The 6,493-nt window shown below is 49.3% G+C and overlaps 1 pseudogene; it reads right to left on the reverse strand.

Moving 5' to 3' along the window:
* Window positions 1-3,112: 3,112 nt before the first annotated feature.
* Window positions 3,113-4,678, reverse strand: LOC116908895 (annotated as a pseudogene).
* Between the last annotated feature and the right edge of the window lie 1,815 nt (window positions 4,679-6,493).

The raw sequence follows: 6,493 nt of genomic DNA on the forward strand, positions 1-6,493 counted from the left end.
TCCTGCCTCTTCACTGTTCAACTGTGGAGGCCAATAGGCTGGGGCCTGCACACAGAATATGGAGCCATTAGGATTTAACTCTGAAAAGAATCCAAACATGGCTGATTCCCTTCCCACGTCCCTCACACCCATGGGGTTATGGCTGTCCATGCTGTCTACTTTAGGTGCTAGGGGCCAAGGATTCCTTTCCTCTGATCACCTTAGGAGAGATTGCTGTAGCAAGACCATCACCCTGCTGTGTAGAGTGTCTAAATGTATTCCTCCTCCCTTCTGAACTTTGTTCCCTTGGGATACTGGGCCTGCTTCCCATTAGCTGCTATCCCTGTGCCTGGTGCCTGGGGATGGTCACTAGACTCTCCACATTTGGTAGTTGAATGATTGCAAATGCCTGGAGGAAGCCTTGTGGTGGAGGTGCACACCTTTACTTCCAGCAACATAGGCAGGTGGATCCATGAGTTACTTGCCAGCCTGGTGTACTGAGGGAATTCCAGGATAGTCAGGGCTACACAGAGAAACCCTGACTTGGGACCTCCATGCTCCAAAGTGAGAAACCTCTTGTGGAGATAAAGGCAGAGTATCTGAGGACCTCATCTCTGGCAGTAAAGTAGGCAATGTAAGTTAAACTACAGTTTCTGACAGTTAGGCTTGCCCATCCCCCAAGGTTCTGCCCAACAATACCCTTTCTAAAAGTGGGGGGAGGGTCTGTCAGCCTCCCTTCCTTCTTGCTCTGCCACAAAACAACCACTGCCTGATGTGGACCAGTGTACAAAAATGTGTGTCTGGCATAAGTTACTTTGCATTGATCTGACAGACACTATGACCAAAAGCAACAAGGAGCACAAATGATTTAATGTGGCTCCTATATCCTGACCACTGTCAAGATTTAATGTGGCTCCTATATCCTGACCATTGTCCATCTGTGACGAGAAGTCAAGGCAGGAACTCAGACGAGGCATGATCCTGTAGGCAGGAAGTGAAAGAGAGCTGACAGAGTGGCAGAGGAGAGCTGCTGACTGGCATGCTGACCTGACTTTCCTGCTCAGATAATGATGCCTTCTAATGGCACATCTCCAGATGGGACACCATGCTCCCATAGTAGTCACTGATGAAGAAACTCCCTTTATACCTTCCTGTAGGCTATTAATACAGGAGTTAACTCAGTAACATTTTCCTCCATTCGGATTTCTTGTGCTATTGATGTTGACCAGTTGACTATCACACATGAGCACCATACAAATAAAAAGTGCAGTGCTAGGGTCAGGTGAAATGTCATCAGAGACAGAAAATGAGCTGGATGTCTAAGCATTAGAAGCAGCTGGCTGTTCCTCTTACCTTGCTGTATTTAGACCTATTTGAAGCAGAAGGGAGGGCCTGCAGCTGGAGGATTGCAGGATGGAATTCAGTGTTCACTAGGTGGAGGGGATCTGTCTGTCACAGTTCTGAGAGAAGCTTATGGCTCTGACCTTCCCACTCTAGAGAGCCATACGCAGAGACAGGTCCTGACTGGAACTCACTCCTGTCATTGAAATGGCTGTGACCTCCTGCGTCTCCCCTCTCAGGCTGGTGGTCCAGAGGGTGAGGCTGTGGAGAGGCAAATTAAATCACAAGAGGCAAAAGAGAGAGACCTCGTCTGCCTTCCTCCCACATCCCTTCTCCAGCCAGGAAGAGTGGGACTCCTGAGCTAGAGCTCAGAGTATTCCCTCCCTATTACACACAAGCATCTGCTGGCCTCCTGGTCTCCCACCTGCTCCTGGCCCAGTCAGCAGAACCAGGAAGGTAGGAGGCTGCTGACTGACATAAATGAGCAAGAGGACCACAAAGGGTGCTAGACCTCTCACAATGCCTGATTCTTGGAAGAGGCTCCACTGCACCCCAACCCTGCTTTGCCCTGGCGTAACCCATCACCAAGAAGCTGAGCTCTCTCCTCAGGCAGTGGGGAAGACAGAGAGTAATGATTTGTGGATAATCAGGATTCAATAGTGGTTCAGCTAGGTGCAGAGAGGTCAGGGGTAGGCCACTGCTAGGGAGGGGGAGGGGACACTTCCCAACCACACCTCTCCAGATCCAGGATATTTCCTACAATCTGCTTCCCCTTCCCTCGGGCAGGTGATCTGTGATATGGATATGCTGCACCCTCAGCATAACGCCCACAGAAGATAAAGGTTGGTTTCCAACCTTTTATGAACCCCACTACTAGTTTCCACTATGTGCCCCATTATTAGTTTCCAGTCTCAAACTGTCTGGATCTAAAACTACATTCCATCAGGAATTGGAATTGAGTCTTTGCAGGAGTGGGGAAGGGGCTGTCCACTACAGGATCAGTACCTGGGAAGGGGGCTATCAAAATGTTCTCTAGACTTCTCTCCCAGGAAGATGATATGCCCAAAGCTGGGCTAGAAGAGGCAAGAGGAACCAGGGACTGCAACTAACAGCTGCATAGGAAAGGGGAATAGAAGGAATAGGAAAAAAAGAACAAAGACAAAAAAAGGAAAGGGCAAGTCCCTAGCAAAAAATTTGAAGAAGGAACAAGCAAAAAGTTGGAGGGAAAAGAGAAGCCTCTTTCAGATCTCTCTAGCCCAGCCATGTGAGACAGGTGAGTTGTGAGCCCTTTGTTGATTGACATCCTGCTCCATCCCAGAAAATGTACCTAGAACTTTATTAGGTCCCCCTCTCCTTATTCTGTTGGGAACTCAGGAAAAGGGTGGGTGTGAGGTAAGGGATCAAGTTAGGAGATAGGAGGTCAGAACCAAAGGACTGGGGATCACTAAGAGCACCTCTAGCTACAGACAGCAATTTTCCCTGTTCTTACTTCGCAGAGAAAGGGGCCTAATGTCACATAGATAGGGAGAACGGAAAGGTCAGGTTGTCCTGGTGGCCACTTCAAGCTAAACAAAAGCTTCTCTTAACTGCTTCCTGATTTAAGGGTCTGTTGATGTATCAGAGTTGTAACATTAGTAAAATTTATAGCCCACTCCCAAAGTGTAACCAGAGGCTCTGGACTTTGCCCCACCAGTAGCCACTCAGACCTCTCCTTCCCCACCCCACTGAGGTGATCATGGCCTAGCACCTTGCCCTGTAGTCGCTACAATCCCTACAGGTCTATGGCTGTACCCTAGGGAGCAGACCCAGGAGTACAGGGACATGGAACTTGGAAAAATATTCAGATAGCTTGTGTGGCAGTGATGTGACAGACAGGACAATCTTAGTCTGTCCTCTCACAGATGCATACTGCACCCTCCATGCAGAAAAGGTTATGTCCTCTGGGCACCAGGGCTGTCACTTTTCTCTCAAAGCAGACGATGCAGGCCCTCCCACTCCCACTTTAGAGAAACTCTTCAGTGTCTCTCTGGACTGCATCTATGTGAGCCTGTCCAGGACCCCTCATTGGTGGCAGGAGATCAATGCTCACCTGGGGGTTCTGCATATGCTTTGGCTGAAGAAAAGGAGGAGGAGGCAGAAGAGAAGTGCACCAGTGTGAAGATGGAGTTCCTGGCCCTCCTACAGCAGTGGGGGTGGGCAGGCTCACCTCTCACTCCATAGTACACATCCTGCCTGCCCACACCATAGCTGGAAACAGATATCCACCTTAGCTGATGTCCCTGCCCTGCTAGCCTAAGTGCTGGGCCTCAGAGATGAGTTCATGCCACACTCACCTATACAGCCCAGGTTGTTGTGCCTGAAGGTGGAGAGTGGCTTACAGCCTGGAGCAAGCACCGGCCAGGCATCTGAGTAGAGGCTATCCAGGGCTGCATGGAGTCTGACAGCCATGAAGTCAATCTGACTGTCACCCAGGAAGTCACCATCCCTGTTCTACTCAAGAATCTTGCCAGTGTGTGGGGTAATGTACCTCGCCATCTCCTTCTTTACAGTGCTGTCTACTTTCCAGGTTACCCAGGCACTGGTGATCTCAAACACCAGGGCTTAGTCCTGGCTGGAAGTCATGATGTAAGTGTTGGTCTGCTGCTGGATACAATTTGGGCACACTACCAGCATCACCACATGGCAGGGCTCATACAGGGATCATCGCTTGGCCTGGCAGAGCAGGGGGCACACTAACGCCATACTTCGGAGATGATTTCCTGCCAGGCTGTGAACACTTCTTACTGCCTCCCAGTCACCATGAACACTGGCTCCTCACCTCACACAGGTGTCTCAATATGGGTATTGGTCTTGGCCCTCAGAGCCTTAATCCATCATCCTTGGCTACCTATGATCTCCTCCACTCGCTCAGATGTGAGCACTGGAATGCACTCTTCGGTGTTGTGCTGGCCTTCAGGCACAGCTTGGCATCTTTGTCCATTCCGAGCTTGGCTGTGTTCTGCCCTTTGGTGGTGTTGGGCTGCTGGATCCTCTGCACAGCTGGGTCTGCTGTCTGGGAGGCCCTGGCCTCCACAAATCTGGAGTCCTGGCTGCCTGGGGTGGTGCTGGGGGGTGGAGCGCCTGCAGGGCAGTGTCTGTCGGCTGCTCAGGGATGCCATCCCCACTCCCACTCCTCTGCCATTCCAACTCCCAGTCCTACACCATCACAGGCACCGGGTGTGGGGGTTGAGGCTCCCACAAATGCAGGAGGCAGAATTGATCAAGAGCCAACTGAAGGGCACACTCCTCTTCCTGCATACCCTGGTCTTTTTGCTTCCTCTGAAACCTCATAGTTATCCAAAGCCCCATTTCTTCCCATCATTCCAGATACCACTAGACTAGGCGTGGGGAATCAGAAGCTGAGGGAAAGGGAGGGAGGGAGGGAGGGAGGGAGGAGGTGGACAGGAGGAGCAGAGAGCGGAGGGCCTGTCTTCCTTCTTTATTTCCTCACCATCTCAGAACAGCACAGTGAGCCAGGTGAACTCTGGAGATATCTTTCTTAGTCTCCACACTCTCCCTAACCCCTCAAAGGGCTGATTGGTTATTTTGTTCTTAAAGGGTTGATTAGTTATGTTGTTCTTTTTCAGGGAAGCCCTCATGTTTTTTCCTGAGAACATTTCCCACCTTAAGGATATGACTTTCACAGTTTTAGGCTCCCTTGGCTATGTGCTAAAGTGTGCTGTGTTTTTCTGAAGCATTTCAGGTCTTAACTTTGTGGCCATGATTGATTTGGAATAATCTTCATGTGTGGTCAGAGGGACTTCAATCTCCCATATATGGAAATTTGCTTTTCCCAGCACCATTTCTTGACCGAGGTGCACCTTTTCCTACAGATTCGCACCACCATCTTTGTGTACAATTAGTTGTCTCTTAATGAGTGGGTTCATTTTTAGCTGATCCACTCCAGGTCTGTGATCTGCTCCTGTGTTTCTGAGCCACACCACACATTCTGTGGATGGGCACTATGGGGAATTCTCTAGCATCTTGTTTTCTCCCTCTTCTTTTTTAATTCCTTCTCCTCCTTCTTTCTCTTGCCCTTGGTGTTGTTCTTCTACCTCTTTTTCTTTCTCTCTTGTCCTCATTCTTTTCATTTCCTTCTTTTCTTTTGTTTTTCCTTTTTTCCTCCATCTTAATTAAATTGGGTATTTCTTATTTACATTTCAGTTGTTATTCTCTTTCCCAGTTTCCAGGCCAACATCCCACTAGCCCCTCCCCCTCCCATTCTATTTGGGAGTTCCCCTCCCAATCCTGCCCCCACTAGAGAACATTATGGCTCCTCTTTCAAAAAAGATTTAGCAAGGCCTCCTGGCACAGGTCTGCCATTCTAGTTACTCAGGAGGCTGGGGAAGGAGGACGGCTTGTTCAAGGCTAGCTCAAACTACAAGGTAAAATCAAAACCTGCCTTAAGAACAGAGTGAGATGTTGTCTCAAAATAAGAAGCAAAGAGACTGCTACAGATGGACTCCGTGGTAGAGAACCAGCCTCACCTGAATGAGATTCTGGGGTCAGGCATTTTCACTGGAGAAAAAGAGAACCAAAGTAATTTACCCAGGATCTAGGGATCACTTTGAAGGGACAGGGAGATGGAAGGGTTCAGGGATATTTGTCCTAGGGGATAAAGGATAGAGAGGAAACCAAAGAGGCCCATAGACAATGACAGTTTATAAAGGTACCAGGGGAACTCCCCCGTGTTAGGATGAGGTGTTTAATTGTATTGGGCTGTGTTCATGGGGCAGCCAAGGGGGGCTTTTTAATGCTGGACTTCAATACTTTGATTGCTTGACTTTGATAGTCAGCCTCAGGAGGAGGAAGTGGCCAAATAAGGAACTAGGTCTTAGTGGCCAGCTCTAGGAATGCAATCTAAGGGGTTTTAGCAAAGCAGAGGGAATTGGGGAGATGGGCAAGGCCTGCCAGAGCCATGCTCACAGCTACACTTGAGCTGACCAGAGGCCCTTCACCTAGAATGCACAAAGCCACAGACTCCTGATCCTCAGTCTTGCCTTTATGAGGTGCAGTGACACAGGCTTGTAGCTCCAGCACTTTGTCAGAAAGAAAGAGATATGAGAGAGAGAGAGAGAGAGAGAGAGAGAGAGAGAGAGAGAGAGAGAGAGAGAGAGAGAGAGAGATCTAAAGC

This window comes from Rattus rattus, chromosome 1, assembly GCF_011064425.1.
Source record: "Rattus rattus isolate New Zealand chromosome 1, Rrattus_CSIRO_v1, whole genome shotgun sequence".
Lineage (NCBI taxonomy): Eukaryota > Metazoa > Chordata > Mammalia > Rodentia > Muridae > Rattus > Rattus rattus.